This window comes from Pteropus alecto, unplaced genomic scaffold (genome assembly GCF_000325575.1).
Source record: "Pteropus alecto unplaced genomic scaffold, ASM32557v1 scaffold220, whole genome shotgun sequence".
NCBI classification, from domain to species: domain Eukaryota; kingdom Metazoa; phylum Chordata; class Mammalia; order Chiroptera; family Pteropodidae; genus Pteropus; species Pteropus alecto.
In genome coordinates this window covers 2,660,622-2,681,638 of record NW_006430043.1, presented here as the reverse complement: position 1 = coordinate 2,681,638, position 21,017 = coordinate 2,660,622, and the positions used below count along the sequence as shown (strand labels likewise).

Below are 21,017 nucleotides of genomic sequence, written 5' to 3'. Positions count from 1 at the left end.
AATACTGCAGCATTTTTCCTTTGGAACTCATGACCCATAAGGCCTTCAGTTCTCCCTGAAAGAGAATTTGATTGCTCAGAAGGGGGGTGGTAGTAATGGTTTGGTATTCAGCAAGCATTCTCTGTCCTAGAAATTGAGGTTCTCCCTAGAGAGGACTTCAAGCATGTTCCATGTTCTTTGAACATCTGATTCAGGGTATGTGTAAATGTGTTGTTGTATTTCTTAGTAGGGCCGGTGGTGGGTATTGCAAAGCAATTCTTGATAGTGCAGGCCAGTTATTGGTTCCTTTGGTTGAGTTCTAGAGGCTGACTTAGTATACCTTTGGTTTTCATTTGGAGTTTTTGTCAGCTTTTATCAAAATACTTGAAGGATTTTATTTTAAATTAATAAAGGATTATGAATTAGAATATAGCATGCTTAAAAACAAACAGTATGCAGTTGCTTGTTGCTATCTTTGTAGGAGCATTAACAAATTTTTCTTACCAGTCAGCTTTGTTTGCCTGTGTTTAGGCTTGCCCCAGGGTTTCTGGATGTGGTGCTGAAAGGACAGTTCCCTGACCAGTCCTGTGGTGAAGTAAGTGTATACATGCTGAACATGATTTGGGCTTTTCTTTGCTTTTATTATTAGCAGATTTTCCTGTAGATGTGTGTGTGCATACGCAGCTGGGTTTATATTTGACGTTGCAGGCCTAGTTATCATATTTTATTACTCCCACATAATTCTTCATTTTGGCTGTCCCTCATAGAGGCAGTTTTACCGGCTACAGCAGATCCATGTGTAAGTTATACAGTGACATTTTGCTGACAGCATTTTTTCAGCACATTTTAATAATTTCAAAAAGCAGGAAACTGTTAATATTATAGGAATTGGTCTCCACAGGGAGTAATCAGAAAGCTCACTAAATTAACCTGGATCAGAAGGACATCTTCTCTGGGGTGATATAAACAGTGAGCTGGGGAAAAGAACTCAACAGAGGCCTGTATGTGATCCATTATATCACTAAAGTAGACTTGTCAAAAAAATTATTTTAAAATCTTAGACTAGGAAGGGGGCCATAAATTTCAGCTTGTACAACCTCCTACTCAGGAATCCCCTTATGGGATATTTCTGCTTTAAATATTTTCATTGGTAGGGAACTTACTACCAAATAAAGTAGCTCATTCCACTTTGATCAAAGTGCTTTAACATCACTGAAAAGGTAACATACATAAAGTTAGAAGACAAACTGGGACTATATCAGGGGTAAATGTCATACTTGTGTTTGTTATCAAGACAAGATTGAAAATTAGTGTTCTATGGAGAGTATATAAGAAACCTGTACCTGCTTGAAAAAACACAAAGATAGGGACATATCCACCGAAAGCAAGAAAAACATTCTAGGGATGGAAAAAAAATATTTTTAATGTGCTATTATATAATAAGTTGTTCTAGAGACACACACATGAATTAATGAATACTTAATTTCTGTGGATTATGTCTGAGAAAATAAACACACTGTATAAAAAGTATTAAAATATATAGTTTATGCAGAGTGGGGTCAGTTTCCATAATTATAAAAATGACATACTTATTGCAGAAAAATTTTGTCATATTTAAAAAATGAAAAAAAGTGTTACCACCCTACGCAAAAGCTATCTGTGTTTTACTGTGTCAATTACAGTTGACATACAATATTATATTAGTTTCAGGTGTACAACATAGTGATTAGACATTTATATAATTTGTAAAGTGATCACCCCAATAAGTCTCGTACCCACCTGACACCATACATAGTTATTATAATATTATTGACTATATTTTCTATGCTGTACATCCCCGTGACTTTTATAACTGGCAATTTGTATTTCTTAATCTGTTCACCTTTTTCACCCATCTCCTCAACCGCACATCTGGCAACCATCAGTTCTCTGTATCCATGAGTTCGTTTCTGTTTTGTTTGTTCACTTATTTTGAGAATAACAGTATTTTTAAACCGAGCCTTAAAACTCTTTAAGTTCATAGTCCATTAGTTAGTTACTTAGGGACTTAAACACTAGATTTTTATATTTCAATTTACCTTTTTTCTGAATCATTTTTAAAGTTTCCAAAAAATTATCTAATGTGAAAGAATTCATTCTTAGAATTGGACTCCTATAAAGTCTCTTGATTTAAATATAGCAAGTTAACTAGAGGAATAAAGAAACCTTCCTCAGTCAGTGAATCAACAAATATTTTCCCTCTGCACCTACTGTGTATGAGGCATTGTAGGCGCTAACACTCTTTAAATGGCAAGAACCAGCTTAGAAAATGATACCATGCTCAAAAACTATGGCTATTAAAGTGTTAAATGAAGGAAATAGAACATTCACCCTTTAGGTATATTAGTTGCTGAAATGTATTTCAGACTATGAGGTCTAACCCAGTGATTCAGCCTAAAACAATAGTTTGTGCAGGAATAGGAAGTAAATGCAGGAAAGGAGAACACAAATTTTATGGAATTTTTTTCTCTATCCCCTCATGAAGTTATAAAAATATAACCAGGACATGCAGTTAAGTACTATGTCAAGAATTAATGTAAAATGAAGACCCAGGAAGTTTGCCGTAGTTATACCATTGAGAAGAAAATGCCAGAAGCAGTGTGGGCTTTGGAGTTAGGCAAAACTAAGGTCAAGCCTTGACTCTGCTACTTATTAGCTTTGTGACCTTGGGCAAGTTATTTAATCTATCTGAGCTTCAGTGTTCTCATCTATAAAAGTAGGAATAGTAATACTTACATTTCAGGGTGTTTGTGAGGATTAAATGAAATCTCTGTTTCCTTATGGTTTCTGACATACGGAGCTCACTATATATTAGCTCCTTTCTGTCTGGGGATTTAGCAGCTTAGTGTGTGTTTATATGCGTATTTGATAGAGTATATATATGAACTATTAAATTTCAGTAGTCTGAAAAGCAGACGGTTGCTTTATCTTCAGTCTAGCATGGAGGATAGAATCGCAGGTGCCCTGACTTGGGGGTGGACATCGCTAGTCTAAATGGAGAAAAGTTTTACTGTAAAACTGCAGTGCTGATCTCCACCACCACAGTGCAAATGCAGTTATCAGAGTAACTCTTTCCTCATTCATTCCCAAACTATCTAGAATAGGACTATACCAAAAAGGAAAACCTTGGCACTCACCAATTGGCAGGCAACTGGGCTCTTTTTGGCTGTAGCCTGGGACTTGAAGGTGAAATGGGCCCAAAGGCTGAGGCTCCCCTTTTTTCTTCCTTGGGCTGGATATTTTAATATAGTAAGTGACTATACAAGTTTGGAGTTGCTCTGTCTTCAGCACCATTCTAGGTTTTTTTCCGTTATATAGTCTTTGAACTGCTTTATTTGATTGGGTCTCATACGTTTAGATCTCATGGCTAACCATTTACCTTTGTTAATTATTACTCTATGTTTGTCTGTTTATAAAAGCTTTAAAAATCTTTCTGTCAGTTAATAGTTGAGTTAGGTAAGACAAATATTATTCTACCCATTTTATAGCCGAGGAATCTGAGTAAGAATCCTGGTGCTTAGGTGAGTTGTCCAAGGCTATACGACCATTAATTAAATGGTGATGTGGAGATGGGTGTCCAGGTTGGTTGACTCATGCTTAAAGATTTTTTCCCATTAAATGGTATTATATTCTGGTGTTCATATAGTCAAGAATGTGAACAATTTTGGCTTTATTTTAAGAAATTATCATTATCCTAGGTAGCTAAACATATCTTAGTGAGTGGGCATAGTGAAAGATTCTGGGATAGGCAGAAGGAGAGCAAAAGTACTTTTGAAGGAGAGCATCTTAGAAGCAAGAAGGATGAGGAAACATGAACAGAAAATTTATCAACAAATAGAATATGGATGAAAATAGAAGGCATTAAAGTAATGTACTCGTTTTGTTTCTGTAGTTATCCTAGCGACTTTTAAAAAGGTCATCATATCTTGGTGTCTGCCTATCTTTTTGCCTTTTCTTTTGCAAATAAATATATACACTTGGCTACTGATAAATGCTCTCATATTGCCAACATAACTTATAATTAGGACCACAGAGGAATTTTGACCACTACCACCTGGACTTCTTTGCTTATGCAAGGCTGAACTTGGCATAGAACTTGGAGAAGAACAGTATACTGGGGACTGATGCCGGCAGGGATGTGAGCATTGAAGCAGAAAAAGTACTGGGAGGCTCGGGCTAGAAGAGCAAAGATGAAAGAGGATACTAGTTAAGATTTCCCTTAGGTATGTGGAGATGTGTCAACTTGAGGAGAGTGGAATTAAAAAAAAAAAAACAACAAAACGCTGGGACCCTTAGGGTCTAAGAGGACCTCTTAGTTTGAGACTGAAACCCTCTTCATCCTGGAAGGAGTCTATTGGGTTAGGATGACTAAAATGTTAGCTGAAGAGGTTTGGAGCACTTGTATATGCACCATTGGTGATAGAGAGAGGTATCTTGTGTTTATTGAGTTTGTCCCAGGGTCTGGAAATGGAAAGCACCGAAATCCCTCAGAAGACATATTAACAGGCTCCTTTCATGTCGGTTAATTAGTGCAGTTTTTATGCTGTAAAATCTTTTGGGTTCCTGGGGAGTAAGAACATTAGAGAAATATAGTGAATGCTTATTTATCCACGGATGGGTTATCTAGGCTGTGAATTATGTATGTCATTTATTTTCTTCTTCTTTTTTGCATTTTTGGTATTTAATTGATATTTACCAGAGTGAACTTGAGAAGGGAGAAAAAGTCACAATTAAAATATTACTTTAAATTTTTAAATGGTTGATAAAGGAAGAGATCGCGACTACTGTATCAATGAAAAAGCAGCTAATTATTTCTCCTTTCTTATTCTCTTCTTATTTTAATTGTACAGACAGTTGAACGCTGAGCCTCTAGAAGCTTAATGTCTGCCAAAAGCCAGTGTGAAATAGCATTTTCCCTTCATTTTACTGAGCGACAGCCCCACAAATAAATCAGGCTTAATTTATTACATCGTTAGTTTCTTGTTTCAGGAGGAATTCTTCGTCAATTAAGGATAATGCAACAGGCTTTCACTTCATATTCACTAGTGTCTCTTTGTCTTAATAAGAAGCTAAATAAAATGCTTTTAAATGAAAACAAATTGATGCATTATTAAATTGCAGAGAAAAAAATTGAGCTGGTTGCAAATGTGACTGGTGGAGCTTTTTCAAAGGTCAAAATACCCAGGAATCTCATTTGCTATGGAATTCTCAATTGGATTTCCTAAGTTTTTGGTGAAGACTTTAGAGGAGAAATGTCTTGTTTCTGGGAAAAATGGCTCGAAGCAAATAAGGCATTGTAAAATATTTGTGTTGTGATAGGGAAGTAAGTATTGGGAGTGTGAGGAATCATTGGAGCGGAGAGTGAGAGTGAAAGAATGGCTGCAGTGTAAAGGGACAGGGAATTTGGATGTGAATTTAGGGAACTGTTCATATTTTAAGAGAAGGAATTCTTTTCTCTATGCAGATTCCCTTGGATACATCTCTGTATACTACTGAACGAGAGTTATCCTGATCTGGATAGGGCATGGAACTTTAGGAAGGTGTTTTGTTTTTTAAATATTAATGTATCTCTTCCATTCTGTGTCATAAAGTGTATCTTCTAAATTTATGTGTTTGCATAGTTAACAGCACAGGGTTCAAAAATTAGAAGCTTCGATGTTAAGTCTTCTTATACTGTCTTCCAGTCACCTAGTATGTTCTCCATAAAGGCAACTACTGTTAGTTACCAGTTTCTCTTTATCCTTTTCTACGTATGTATATGCACCTATATACATTCTCTCCTCTTACCCCAGATACAATTGTTTCCATTGACTTTGGAGGAAGACTGTTAAAATAGTTTAAGAATTTTAACTCATTCTGGATCATCTTAGATCAATTAATTCCCCCCTTTCCTTTTGGTATAGATAATCCTTTATGTTTTATTTTTCTTAGTGAAATTTATAGTCTAATTTCTTGGCTTATTTAAAGTAAAAAGTTAGTTTGGGCCAAAACAATCCTTTCTACTAACTACATTGTATTTTTGGGTTTCTGTTTGAGAATCATCTATGAAAAATAAAAGTACAGAGGAAGATATGACCTTGAGAACTGTTAGTTTTCACATAGAACTAACACACATAGAACTTTTGCTTTCTTTAAGGAGTTATAAATCACATATCTTGACCACACCAATCAACAAATATTTAGTGAGTGGCAACTAAGAGTGAGGCATTGTGACAGGCATTGAAAGATATAGAAAAGACAGGCTTTATGTTCTAGGAACTTATTTGATAAAATATAAATACAATATTTAATAAAAGGTTTTTGAATCATTCATGATAACAGTTGAAAAGGGTTTAATTGCCACACAAGTGGTATAGAAAATAAGTAAATTGATTTTTTAGAAAGGAGAGAGCTTCAAGCTGGTATGATCAGAGACAGGTTGATGGAAGAAGTATGATTTGAGCTGGGCTTTACAAAATGGTTGTATAGAGCATTGTGAGCCAAAGTGAGAAGGTGAGAATGTACAAAGTGTTTTGGGGGAGCAGTGAATAAATCAGTTGGGTTGGGGTGTGGCAGATAAGCTTGCAAAGATAGGGTAGAGTTAGCCAAACATTAAGAATTTTTGGAAATTGCATTTATCCTGAGAGGCAGTGGAGAACATAGAAAATTTCTGAGGGGGTACAGAATGACACATCATCAAAGCTGTGCTGTAATGTTTTAGGAGGATTGGGCAGCAGTGTATAACAGGATAGACTAGAACAAGGAATGGACATCCAGCTGATTGGCTCTTGGATTTGGCCTAGTTGTGTGGTGACAAAGGCTTGGACTAGGATAGTAAAGATGAAGACCGGAAGGAAGGAAAATAATATAATTTTGTAATGTGTGTCACATGGATGTGTGTGTTTAACATTTTTCTAATGTAAGAAGTGGTTAATAGGAAGACTTTCAGTAGGGCTTGGTGAATGACTTTACATTGGGGAAAGGGAAGAGGAGTAGTTAAAAATTATTTTGCTATCTTAAAGTTTAGAGGCAGAGACTCTTCTGTTTAGAAAATCTGGGAAAGTATGTTCTGTAATAAATGCAGGCAGTCTAGTCCAGAGCATCTTGGTTAGCAAGCTATCTTTATTACTAATTTTTAATCCTTTCTCTGTAGAGGGGTTTTCCCCCTTGAACTTCTAATGTTATTTAAGGAAAACTTAAATCTTCCAGATTCCTAATTCTCTGTGCTCTCTCACTGATAAAGATTACTTAATCTTTGTGGGTCTATTCTTTTCTTGCTTTGGAGTCTTTCATTCTATCTATTTATAGACACTTAACTCATCTTTTTTCTTGATATTCTCAACTAACCTTTAGCTTAATGGATAAAGAAATAAGGATTATGCTCCTTTTCATAGACCTAGTGGATGACCATTTTGTCCTTACTGACACTCGGTGGCTTTCTTTCTTTGATTATATGCTTATGGTCTGTGTGCTTCATGAGAGCCATGGTATTTGAAATTGCAGGCTGAGTTAAAGGTGGAAAATGAGAGGATTCTAATAGGTGAAAGCGGAAGGAAAGAAGTAAGCCTTACTAGCCAGTATTGTTACTTTTGTTTAGGGGACTGAATCTTAGACTGTGGATACAAAATGTCAGACTTGAATAAACTTCCTTGGTGAAATTGGGGTGTAAGACTGGCCAGTGGGCTATAATGTGCAACTTCTGTATACAGTGGTCATTGGAGAAAAGGTTGAGCTCAGGGAGCTTGGGCTCTGTTTCAACCTTTTGTAGTCAGTAAAGATCACTGAGTAAGAAAAAAATAAAGGGTGATTGGAACATCAGAACATATACATACAAAATAACAGAATGCACCTAGAGAAAAGCAATTTAATGCAATAAAAATTTTCCTTTAATTTGTTAATATTATTTTCCTCTCACCACTGAAGTTGCTGAGTTCTTGCAAATTCTATTAATGTTTGCCACAGTTTGCACCCAGACAGTTGTCAGAAGTCCCCATGGTTTGTGTGGAACTAGTAGATCAGGCAGAGTTCATGTACAAGATGTTAGTAAATTCATCACTCTATTTAGAGATGCAAAGCATCCTTATAGTAATCCCATTAGGAGGCTCTCTATGCAATTACATTGTAAGTTTGTACCTGCTTCCTAGTTTGAATGCTCAAAGTAACAGTAATTAAGAACAGTTAAACAACAGCCTCTTAGGAAGGGATTCTTAAGGAAGCCTGGGATGAGGAAAGTCCATAAAGACCACTTAACTGAATGATGAATATCTGTTTTATTAATCTAGATGTTCTAGTGCAAGTAATATTTATAGATTTTATTTTTACTTTCTTCTTTTTGCAATATTTCTTCTTCCTTGTCTTTAGAAAAGAGGTGGGTGGGTATGAGACTCAAGAAAGGCACAGATTGAGTGATTAAGTGTAGAGGGGAAACAAAGTAGAATGATCATGTGAGTATTTCACTTACCTCACAAGGCTTTTTTTTTTTTTTTTTTTTCTGACTCATACTGGAAACTTCAGACATAAGTGCCAAAGGGATAGGACTTCTTTTATTTTGGGATCTTAATGTAGACTCATGGCATTAGAAATTGCTCAAAAGCTTTATAGGTCAAAGAAAAGTCCATTTTGTTTGATGAGTGGATGGATATCAAAGACTTGTTATTTATTAGATCTATGTTTTCTACCTTTGTTTCTAATTAGCTTATATCCAACCTGACCCTTAGGGGCTGATGGGCTTTGTTGCTAGCCACATGCTACTTCCTGACCATTACTGTCTTTGGTTTATATTGGCCTTTGTAGGTTGCCATGTCTTTCACCTCCCACTCCTCAGCAGGCTGCCTTGCTGGTTTCTGGTGAGGAGGTATAGCAGTCATCAGGGCACTGTGACTTACTTGCTCTGCTCTAGAGCCCTGTCTTTGCCCTTTGCCTAGGGTAGTGCTCAAAGAAAAGGTGTTTTGTTTTTTTGTTTTGTTTTATAAAGAGGAGCGCACTTGTCACTCAGTGCAATCTGTTGCACAATCTCAAGAAAAAATATCATCCCCAGAAAGCAGTGTCACTTTTCTAGCCAGGATTCCAGAACCATCAGCTTCTTATAAGCACTGCTTCTGTTTATAGATATTGGATTATCAAGGCCTTTCCAGCTGTTTTTTCCTTCCATGGTTTAATCATAGAACCTAGTAAGAACTTTTATTTGTGAGAACTGAATGCTGACTTTTGGGAGTATTATAAAAAATCCAGTGTGGATCTATAGAGTTTAAAGTATGAATGCTAGTCTGCATTTTTGGCAAGTGGTATCTGAGGTTTCTATGCCCAGAATTTAGGTATCAGAACCCCTGCAGTCTAGTTGTGGCCAATACACAGTGCCCCTGGGACAGAACTCTTTTTCCTATTTGGAAACCTGTTCCTATTATGGCACCAGAACCAAATAAGGTACTCGTTCCTTCTCAAGCATAAGTTTAATAAAACTAATATTTGAAAAACATTTGAAGTTTTAGCTCATGTATGACAACTTTTTTTTTATTTTAATGTTTTTAACAGCTTTGGTAATTTTTTTCTTTTATGATTATTATTTTCTAAATTTACAAATAGTACGACTGAAAAAAATTTTGGTGTACAGTTCAATGAATTTTAACACATGTATATAGATCTATTTAACCACCACCACAGTCAGCACACAGAACAGTTCCATCACCTCAAAGAGCTCCTCACTGCTACTCCTTTGTAGCCAGACTCTCCCTAACCCCTAATGCCTAGCTACTGTGATCAGTTCTCCATTCCTATGGTTTTGTCTTTTCTAAAATGTCATATAAATGGAATCGTACTACAGTAGATAATCTTTTGAGATTGGCTTCTTTCACTCAGCACAATAGCTTCGAGGTTTATCCATGTTACTATATTTATCAGTAATTTGTTCTTTTTTATTGCTGAGTACTATTCCATTATATAGTTACATGATAGTTTATTTATTCAGTCATCTGTTGAATGATATTTGAATGTGTCCAGTTTCAAGTGATTATGAATAGTGCTGCTGTAAACATTCATGTATGGGTTTTTCTGTGAACCTAAATTTACATTTCTCAAAGATATCCCTAAGACCGAAATTGCTGGGTAATATCGTAAAGTGTATGTTTACTTTTATAAGAAACTGCCAAACTGTTTTTTGGAGTGGTTATACCATTTTGCATCCCCACCAGTAATGTTCAGTTGCTCCATATCCTCGTTTGTACTTGGTATTGTCAGATTTTTTTAAAGTTTATTTTATTGAGGTGTGAGATCTAGTCTCAGCAAAATTTTAGATGTGTAATACATTATTGTTGACTATAGGTACAGTGTTGTACAGTGGATCTCTAGAGCTTACTCATCCTACTTAACTGAAACTTTATGCCCATCGATTAGTAAACTCCCATTTTCCTCTCCCGTAGCCCCTGACAACCGTCATTCCACTTGGATTCTATGAATTTGACTATTTTAGGTATCTCATATAAGTCAATCATGCAGTATTTCTCTTTCTGTGACTGGCTTATCACACTTAGCATAATGTCATCAAATTCCATCCAATGTAACACATGTCAGAATTTCCTTCTTTTTTTCCTTTTGGCTTTATTGAAATATAATAGATGATTAGTTGCTTGTATTTACGTTGTACAATGCAATGAGTTTTTTTCAATTATAGTTGGCATACAATAATATATTCTTTTCAGTTGTACAGCATAGTAATTAGAGGTCTATATATTACAAAGCGATCACTAAATCTAGTACTGCCTTACACATTTATTACAACATTGTTAACTATTTTCCTTATGCTATACTTTATATTTCCATGTCCATTTTTTAACTATCCATTTCAGTCATCTGTACTTCTTAATCTCTTTGCCCTTCTTCACCATCCCCCTAACCCGCCTCCCATCTTGTAGCCCTCAAAATATTCTTTGTATCTCTGAGTTTATTTCCATTGTTGTTATTGTTGTTGTTTATTTTGTTCTTTAGATTTCACATGCACGTGAAATCATGCGATATTTGTCTTTCTCTATCTGACTTATTTCAGTCAGCGCAATACCCTCTAGGTCTATCAAGACAATATCTTTTTCCATTCCCTTCCTTTTAGTCTGTGTGTGTCTTTTAATCTGAAGTGAGTCTCTTGTAGACAGCATATATAGGGGTCTTGTTTTCTTGTCCATTCAGCCACCTTATTTTTTGGTTGGAGCACTTAATTCTTTTCCATTTGAGGTACTTGTTGATAGGAATGTAGTTATTACCTTTCTTTATTCATGTTTTTGATACATGTTTTTTCTTTTTAAAGAAGTCCCTCCAATAATTCCTATAATACTGGCTTGGTGTCAATGAATTCCTTTAGCTTATTTTTGTCTGGGAAGCTCTTTATCTGTCTTTTGAGTCTAAGTGATAGCTTTGCCGGATAAGCATTCTTGGTTGTAGGTCTTGGGTTTTCATCAAATTGAATATTTTGTGTCAAGCCCTTGTGTCCTGCATAGTTTCTTTTGAGAAATCAGCTGCCAGTCTTATGGGTGCTCCCTTGTAGGTAACTAACTGTTTTTCTCTTGCTGTTTTTAAGATTCTCTCTTTGTATTTAACCTTTGGCATTTTAATTATAATGTGTCTTGGTGTGGACCTCTTTGGATTCATCTTTTTTTGAGACTCTGAGCTTCCTGGTGTTGTATGTCTATTTCCTTCACCAGGTTAGGGAAGTTTTCCATCATTATTTCTTCAAATAGATTTTCAGCTTCTTGTTTTACTTCAGGTATTCCTGTGACATGGATATTTTTACATTTAATCGTGTCCCATAGGCTTCTTAAATTATTATTATAGTCTTGGCTTCTTTTTTCTTGCTGTTCTGGTTGAGTGTCCTTGGCTTGCCCATCCTCTATATTGGCGGTTCGATCCTCTTCTTTATCCCCTCTGTTGATTCCCTGTAATATACTCTTCATCTCAGATAATATGTTCTTCATTCCTGACTGGTTCCATTTTATAATTTCCACTTTCATTTTTATGTTTTTTATCTCTTTGTTAAAGTTCTCACTGAATTCATCTACACTTCCCCTAAGTTATTGAGCATTTTATAACCAGTGTTTTGAACTCTGCATCTGTTAGATTGCTTGACTCCATTATACCTGGATCTCTGTTCTGTTCTCTCATATGGTTTCTGCTTCTTTCCCCATTTTGGCTGCCTTTCTGTGTCTGTTTCTATGTAGTAATCAAAGCTCCTAAGTCTCTCAGTCTTTTTAGCATGGCTTTGTGTAGTAGGTATCCAGTGGTACAGTCCTGAGAGGGGTTCAGCTGCAGGCCAAGTATGCCCCTCTAGGACCACCTGTTAAGATTTATCAAGCAGATGCTGTGCTTATAGTTGCCTCAAGGGGCCACACCAGAAACTGAGGTCAGCTGCCACTAGTGTGAGTCTTGGTGCTGCTCAGCAAGGAGCACCAGACTCATCGAGGACACAACAGGAGGTGGCTTGGGTGGGGCCACGAGTTGGAGAAGGTGGAGTTTCAGGGAATCTCTGGGTGGAGGGACCTCTGTAATCTAGTTTGATGACGTCTCAGCTGTGGTGGCACTGAGTCTGCACACTGGTGGGGTGGGGAGGGATCTACAGAGGAACAATGGATACCGCCAGCACTTCTGCCCAAGATAGAGTCTCGCCTCCGGCCCTCACTCCAACAACTCAGTGTCCTCCTATTAGTCCCTGCTGCTCCCCATGCAGCCCACCTGGCACCGGTGCTCAGAGTGAGCAGGTCCATCACTGCAAAAGTCCGCTTGCAGACAGCCCCTTCAAGAGGTGTCAGCAGCTGCTGGCTGGCACTGTTCCACTCAGCCACTGGGAACCAGGCAGCCTCGTGTCTCTGCCGTCTCCTATCTTCTACCATTGCAGGTTGATTAATTATTTCCCTCCCTAGTTGTGGTGCTTCTCTTTGTCTGGATCCCAGGCGACTTTGCTTGCTGTTTGCTCCGTGTTTCTGTCACAACTTTGATTTGATTGCAGGAGGGATGAACAAAGCCTCTGTCATCAATGCCATTTTTCCCCTTCCTGCAGAATTTCTTTCTTTTTAAAGGCTGAATAGTATTTTATTTTATGTATATGCTGCATTTTTTACAACAATTCATCTGTTGATGGACATTTAGGTTGTTTCCAACTTAGCTATTGTGACTGGTGCTGTGATGAACATGGGAGTGCTAATACCTCTTCAAGATTCTGATTTCAATTTCTTGGGATATATATATTGAAGTGGTATTGCTAGATTATATGGTATTTCTATTTTTAATTTTTTGAGGAACCTCCATATTGTTTTCCATAGCAGCTGCATCCTTTTGCATTCTTAGCAGCAGTGTACAGGGTTGCAGATTTCTCCACATAAGTCTTTTTTTTTTTTTTGTTATAGTCATCTGACAGAAGTGAGGTAATATCTTATTGTAGCTTTGATTTGTTCTGATGATTAGTAACATCAAGCATTCAGATTTTTTATTTTAGCTATTTTAATAGGTGTGTAGTGTTACCTCTTGTGTTTTCAGTTTGCATACCCCTAATGGCTAATGATATCGAGCATCTTTTCGCATGCTTATTGCCATCCGTATATCTTTGGGGAAGTGTCTGTTCAAATCTTTTCCTCATTTTTTTAAATTGGATTATTTGTTTTCTTAGAAACTGAGTTTTGAGAGTGTTTTTTCTTTTACTGTATACTGGATACAAGTCTTTTATCAGATAAATTACTTGGACATATTTTCTCCTAGTGAGTAGCTTTTCTTTTTTATCTCTTAACAATGTCTTCTGTCAAGTTAAAGTTTTAAATTTTGGTTAAATTTAATTTATTAATTTCTTTTATGGATTGTGTTTTGATATAAGAATTCTTTGTCTAACCCAAGGTCATAAAGATGTTCTTTGTTTTCTTCTAAAAGTTTTTCTAATTTCATATTTTACATTTAGTTCTATGATTTATTTGAGTTAATTTTTGTATGAGTTATGAAATTTAGGTCAAAGTTCATTTAACAAAATTTTTTGCAGATGTGCAATTACTCCAGCAACATTATTATTGAAAAGATAGTCCTTTCTCCATTGAATTGATTTTGCACCTTTGTCAAAACTCAGTTGTCTATATTTATGTGGCTCTCTTTCTAGACTCTGCTCCATTGACATGTATGCCTGTCCCTTCACCAATACTACTGTCTTGATTATTATACTGTAGCTTTATATGAGACTTAAAATTCTATAGTATAAATCTTCTAACTTTATTCTAGTTTTCTAAGAAAATATTTTGTATAGTCCTGTTGTTTTTCTATGTAAATTTCACAATTAGTTTATCTGTATCTGCAAAAACTCCTGATAGCATTTTGACTGGAACTGCATTAAATCTGTAGATCAATTTGAGAATTAATATTTTAACTTTATCGAGTCTTCCAGTCAACAAACATGATATATCTGTTTATTTAGGTCATATTTGAGTTCTTTTATCAGTATTTTATAGTTTTTATCATATAGATTTGTACGTGTATTGTTAGATTTATATCTAAGTATTTTTAAAGCTATTGTAAATGTTTTCATTTTAGATTTTAGTTTATTATTCATTCCTAGTGTATAGAAATGATGTATTTCTGTAGGATTTGTATCTTACAACCTTGTTAAACTTACTAATTAGTTCTAGGAGCATTATTATAGATTTTTGAGATTTTCTATATGGACAATGCAGAAAAGTGTGAAAAGTGACAGCTTTCTTTCTTTCTAATCTATATGCTTTTTCTTTCTTTTTCTTCTCCATTCTTATTACAGACTTCCAGGAACACTGAGTGACAGTGGTGAGAGTGGATATTTATGCCTTCTTCCTGATCTTAGAGAAATAGCATTTAGCATTTCATCATTAAATATGATGGCAGCTGTTAGTTTTTGTAGCTACTCTTTATCAGGTTGCGCAAGTTCTCTTCTATTCCTAGTTTTCTGAAAGTTTTATCAAGAATGGATGTTTAATTTTGTCAAATGCTTTTTCTGTACCAATTTATGTGATCATACGATTTTTCTTTAATTTGTTAATACATTCAATTACATGGATTGATTTTCAAATATTGAACTAGCTTTGCATTCCTGAGATAAATACCACTTGGTTGTGATGTGTTATTCTATATTATTGGATTTGATTTGCTAATTTTTTGAGGAATTTTGCATCTATGTTCATGTGGATAGTGGTCTGTAGTTTCATGTTTTTCTTGTGCTGTCTTTGGTTTTAGTATTAGGATAATGCTGGTTTTACAAAAGCAGTTAGAAAATGTTCCCTTTAATATTTTTTAGAAGAGAATGTATAAAATTTCTTCTTTAAGTATTTGATAGAATTCTCCAGTGAAGCCATCTGAGCAAAGGGTTTTCTTTGTTTGAAGGCTTTTAACTGCAAATTCGATTGCTTCATTGATCTAAGTTACTCAGATTGTCTATTTCGTTTTGGGTGAGTTTGGTACTTTGCAGCTTTCAAGAAAGTGGTTCACTTTATCTTAGTTGCCAAATTTATGTACATAGATTTGTTTGTGGTATTCCCTTATTATCCTTTTTCATGTCTGTGGGTATATAGTGATATTCCTTCTTTCATTCCTGATATTGATAACTTGTATACAGTAGTCTCCCCTTATCTATGGGGGATACATTCCAAGATCCCTAGTGGATACTTGAAACAGTGGATAGTACCAAACCCTATATGTACTATGTTTTTTCCTATACGTACTTCCCTGTGTTAAAGTTTAATTTATAAATTAGGCACAGTAAGAGATTAACAATAATTAATAATAAAATAGAGCATTTATAACAATACTGTAGTAAAAGTTAAGTGAATGTGGTATCTCTCTCTTTCAAATATCTTATTGTATTATATTCACCCTTCTTGCAATTATGTGAGATGATAAAGTGTCTTATTAAGTGGAGCGCTGTTGCCTTTTCACTTAGAGTGTTAGCAGTTCATGGCTTCTCTTTGGTATACACAAATTGCCAGCATCATTACTCTTGTGCTTTGGGGCCATTATTAAGTAAAATAAATGTTACTTGAACACAAGAGCTGTGATACCATGACAGTAGATCTTGTAATCAAGACAGCTACTAAGTGACTGACAGGTAGGTAGCATATATAGCTGGGAAAGGGATGATTCATGCCCCAGGTAGGACAGAATGAGGTTTCATCACGCTACTCAGAATGGCACCCAATTTAAAACTTATGAATTATTTCTGGAATTTTCCATTTAATATATTTGGACTGTGGTTGGCACAGAAAGCAATAATATGGGTAAGGGGGTTTACTGTATTCATTCTTTTTTTTTTTTTTTTTTGGCTAGAGGCTTATCAACTTTATTCATTTTTTCAATTTAATTGATTTCTTTATTTTCTTTCTGCTTGCTTTGAGCTAATTGACTACTTTTTTTAAAGGTGGATTGTTGATTTGAGACCTTTTTTCCTAATATAAACTTTTTATTCTGTAAATTTCCCTCTAAGCACTGCTGTGATCTGCAGTTCACAAATTTAGATATGTTGAATTTTTATTTCCCTTGAGACTTCCTCTTTGACTAATGAATTATTTAGAAGTATGTCATTTCGAGTATTTTGGATATTGGGAGATTTTCCAGAGTCTTTATTTTATTGATTTCTAGCTAAATTCCATGTTAGCATACTTTGTATGATTCCAATATTTTTAAGTTTGTTATGATTTGTTTTATGACCCAAGATATAGTCTGTCTGGGTGAGAATGTTCCATGTACACTCGAAAACTACTGTTGTTAGCTGGATTGTTTTATAAATGTCAATTATATACATTCAGTTGATGATGTTATTCAGTTCCTCTGTATTCTTGATTTTTTTTCTTTTTTTAAAAATAAAACTTAATTATATTTAATTGCAACGTTATATTTTACCTCTTTATTTTTTGTTTTACTGAGGTATATTTGACAAATAAGAATTGTATATATTTAAGGTATCTAACTTTATGTTTTAATATTCCTTGATTATTTTCAGCCCACTTGTTTCATAGATTACTGAGAAGGAAAGACTGAAGTCTCTAATTATAATTGTAGATTCGTTTACTTCTCTTAGTTCTATCAATTTTTGCTTCATATAATTTGAGGCTCTTTTGTTAGGTGAATACACATTTAGGATTGTTATGTATTTTTTTCATTATTTAATGTCCCTTTTTATCTGGTATTTTCCTCGCCTTGACATCTATTTTTTCTGATAATTAAGATAGCCACTGCAATTTTCTGATTAATATAAACATTTTCTCCTGTTTTTACTTAAAATTTTACTTAAAATATTTTTCAATTTTGAAATAATTTCAAATTTATAAAAGAGTTGCAAAAATAATGCAGAGAGTTCCTATATGCTCTTCACCAGCTTCTCCTAATGTTAACATCTTATATAACGTACATTTATCAAAACTAAGAAGTTAACATTGGTACAGTACTCTATTACATAAGCTACAGAATTTTGTTTGGATTTCACCATATTTTCTGCTAATGTCTTTTTTCTTTTCTATAATCCAATCCATGCTGCCATATTGCATTTAGCATTCTTTTATTTTTAACTTACATATACCATTGTATTAGTGGGTTTCTGGTAGACAACATATATCTTTAAAAAAATCCATTGTGACAATCTTTTAATTGATATGTTTAGACCATTTACATTTAATATAATTATTGATATTTTGGATTTACGTCAGCCATTTTATTATTTGTTTCCTGTTTGTTCCCTCTGGTTTTTGTTTGTTTTGTTTTGTTTCCCTTTTCTTCCTTCTTTTGGATTATTTGAATATTTTTTAGTATTCTCTTTTAATTTATCTATTGAGTTTTTTACTATCTTCATTTGTATAGTTATTTTAGTGTTGACTAGGAATTACAATAGTGTTCAGTCTACTTAGAATTAATATTTATCACTTCGAATGGAATATAGAAACTTTAGTACCATATAGATTGGTTCACCCTTTCCTTTTATATTGTGATTGTCGTATGGATTATATCTACATTCATTGAAAACCCCATCACATATTGTTATAACTTTGCTTTCACTGTCATTCATATTTTAAAGGACTTAAGAGGAACAAAATAGGCTATTACATTTTCTCATATATTTACCATTTTTATTGCTCTTCCTTCTTTCCTGAAATTCTTAGTTTTCCTATAGTATCATTTCCTTTTCATCTGAAGAATTTACTTTAGCATTTCTTTAGGTGGGTCTGCTGGTGATTAATTCTCTTAGTTTTAAACCATCATTTTGACGGAAATTTTCACTGGATATAGAATTCTGGGTTGACAATTGTTGTTGTTCAGCACTTAAAAATCTTGTTCCACTGCCTTCTGTCCTCCATGGTTTCCGATGAAACATCCATAGTTATTTGAATTATTGTTTCCGTACATGTTTTACATCATTTTTCTGACTGCTTTCAAGATTTTTTTAATTTTAGTTTTTATTAGATGAGAATTTTTGTGAGTTTATCCTTCTTGCTCTTCACTGAGTTTTTTTTTGAATTTACAAATTTATGTCTTTTACCAAATTTGGTGAGTTTTCAGCTATTATTTCTTCAGATATTTTTTTCTGCACCACCTCTTTCTCTCTTCCTTATGGGCATTTGATGATATAAGTGTTAGGTCTTTGATATTGTCCAGGAGTCCTCGAGGCTCTCTTTTTTCTCTCTCTGTTGTTCATCTTGGAAAGTTTTTGTTGAACCATCTTCAAATCCACTGACTCTTCTGTCATCTCAATTATACTATGAATCCAATGAATTTTAAAATTTCTGTTACTATATTTTTTAATTTAAATTTTTCCTTATTTATTTTAGTTAGTTATTTAGTGTTCTTTTTCTTTATCGAGACTTTCTATTTCTTCATTCACTTCAAGAGTGTTTGCCTTTATTTATTGGAGCATGATATATAGTAGCTGCTTTAAAGTCTTTGATAACTCTGATATCTTGGTGTTGATGTCTGTTAGTTATCTCTTCCCTTGTGAGATGTTGAGATTTTCAGTTTCTTTCAGTTTGGATTTCTATCTTGGACATTTTGACTATTATGTTATGAGACTTTGGGTCTTATTTAAATGCTATAGGTTGTTTTTCTTTATTTTGTTTGTTTGTTTGTTTGTTTGTTTAGCAGGAAATCAATCCATTTAGGTTCAGGCTGCAAGTACCTACCTGCCTTCTATGGACTGGAGTTGAGTATCTGTTTAGTTTCAGAGTATTTGCTGTGCATACACATTTAGTCTGTGCCATGTATGTACCAGTCAGTGGCCAATCTCAGACCTAGGCAGTGGTATGCCCCACAGATCATGTCATAACCTTCGATGTGTTGTTTAGGATCAGGTACTTGCTTGCATGTGCAGCCTGGAGATGAGCCCTGTAGTTCACATACAGCTTTACTGAGCTCCTTCTTTTTCCTGTTGTTCTCCAATATTTTTCAGATCCGAAGGATTCTCCTTTCTGCTCCTCTTGCTAGAAAGCTGAGACTTTAATTTCTCTGCTCTGCACTCCCTGTGCTGACAATTCCCTTGGGAACCAAATGGAAAGACGATAGGTGGAGAAAACAAAGCAATGGAGATTCCCTCCATGCTCTTGGGATCTCACTTCCTCTGGACAGAAAAAGTTTTCCTATCTAACTGCTGTTGTCATTGCCACTGCTCCCTAATTGCCTTGGGGTAGGGCAGAAGAGAGCCGAAGAGACAAACAAAATCAAGGGATTTCCTTTATTCCTTTTGACTTTTAGGGGCTCCCTTGCCCATTTCTTGGACTATTTCTTAGAAGTCTTTCTGTCTGCATCTCGTGCACATTTCTAGGTTTGTGTTGCCTTTGAATCTAGAGATACCAGAGGAAGGAAAAAGGGAACCCTTTTCTGGTTTACAGTTATTTCGAGTTTGAGTTTTTTCCCCCCAAATTAACCTGCTATCAATTCCTTTTTAGCGTCATCAGTTAATACATGGAGCAACTCTACCCAAGGATTTTAGTTGACTTCAGTGGGAGAGACAGGGTGGAGTGGACATATTTCATCTTAACTGGAACCAGAAACTTTGGTTATTTAATAAACACATGCTGAGAACACCAAGGGTGGCAGAGGCAAGAAAGGTGGTGGCTTCTAGGCAGGTTATCAATCTCGAAAGATAAGTGACTGGACTGACAGGCCTCAGGGTCCCTAGTGGAGGAGATACCCCCACAGAATTACTCTGGCAGTTTTGGTGCAATATGCTGTCTCCTCCTTTTTAATTTTTAAATTTAATTTAAAAATTTTTTTGAATAAACAGTGTTTGCACTTAGTACCAAATTAGATACAAAGGAAACATAGTGAGAGAGGTAATTTTTTTCACTTACTATCCTCAGGCCACCCAGTTCCTTCTTCTGTAAGCACCCACTGGCCATTTTCTTGTGTATTCCTACAGAGATATTCCACACATCACCAGTCCTAAAGTAGGGATAAGGTATTAACAAAAAAAATATTAACAACAACAAAAAAATGGAAGTGTACTGTATACATCGCTCTATTCCTTGCTCTCTCACATAATAAGTCCTGGAGATCTTTCCATATCAGTGTCTACAGAAGGACTCATTCTTTTTAGCAGCTATGTACAATGCCATTAAATGAACATACTATGATTTATTTAATAGCTCTTTATTGATGGTCGTTATTCCACCCATAAATGTATATTTATTCAGTAAATAAATAAACATTTACTCCATAAATTTCAGTCCTTCGTTATTAAAGGGAAGTTGCATTGAATATCCTCGTACACATATTTTGCCTATGTGAGGCAATATCTTTAAAATAAATACCTGGGAGTGAAATTGCTGGGCCCAAGAGTGTGTGTGTCCATTTAAAATAGCCAGATTGTTAATAGCATATCGATAACTTTATTTCATACAATTGCAAATAATCCATCAACTTTTTAAGCTTTAGTAAGGAGAGGTGATTAGAATAGGTGATAGAAACCTTAATACGATGTTAAATATTTTTTCTAACTCTAGTTCTGCCAAGTCTTGTACCAAAATTATGTGGAAAAAAAATGAGTTAATTGGCATTTTCCT

The 21,017-nt window shown here is 35.0% G+C and overlaps 1 protein-coding gene across 1 annotated transcript in view; it reads left to right on the top strand.

Moving 5' to 3' along the window:
- The first annotated feature begins 518 nt into the window (after positions 1–518).
- Positions 519–21,017, top strand: part of SCN8A (sodium voltage-gated channel alpha subunit 8) — a 169,519-nt gene continuing 149,020 nt past the window's right edge. Inside the window, exon 1 of the mRNA XM_025045432.1 lies at positions 519–574. The gene's annotated coding sequence lies outside the window, so the exon portion shown is untranslated. The remainder of the gene's footprint in view (positions 575–21,017) is intronic.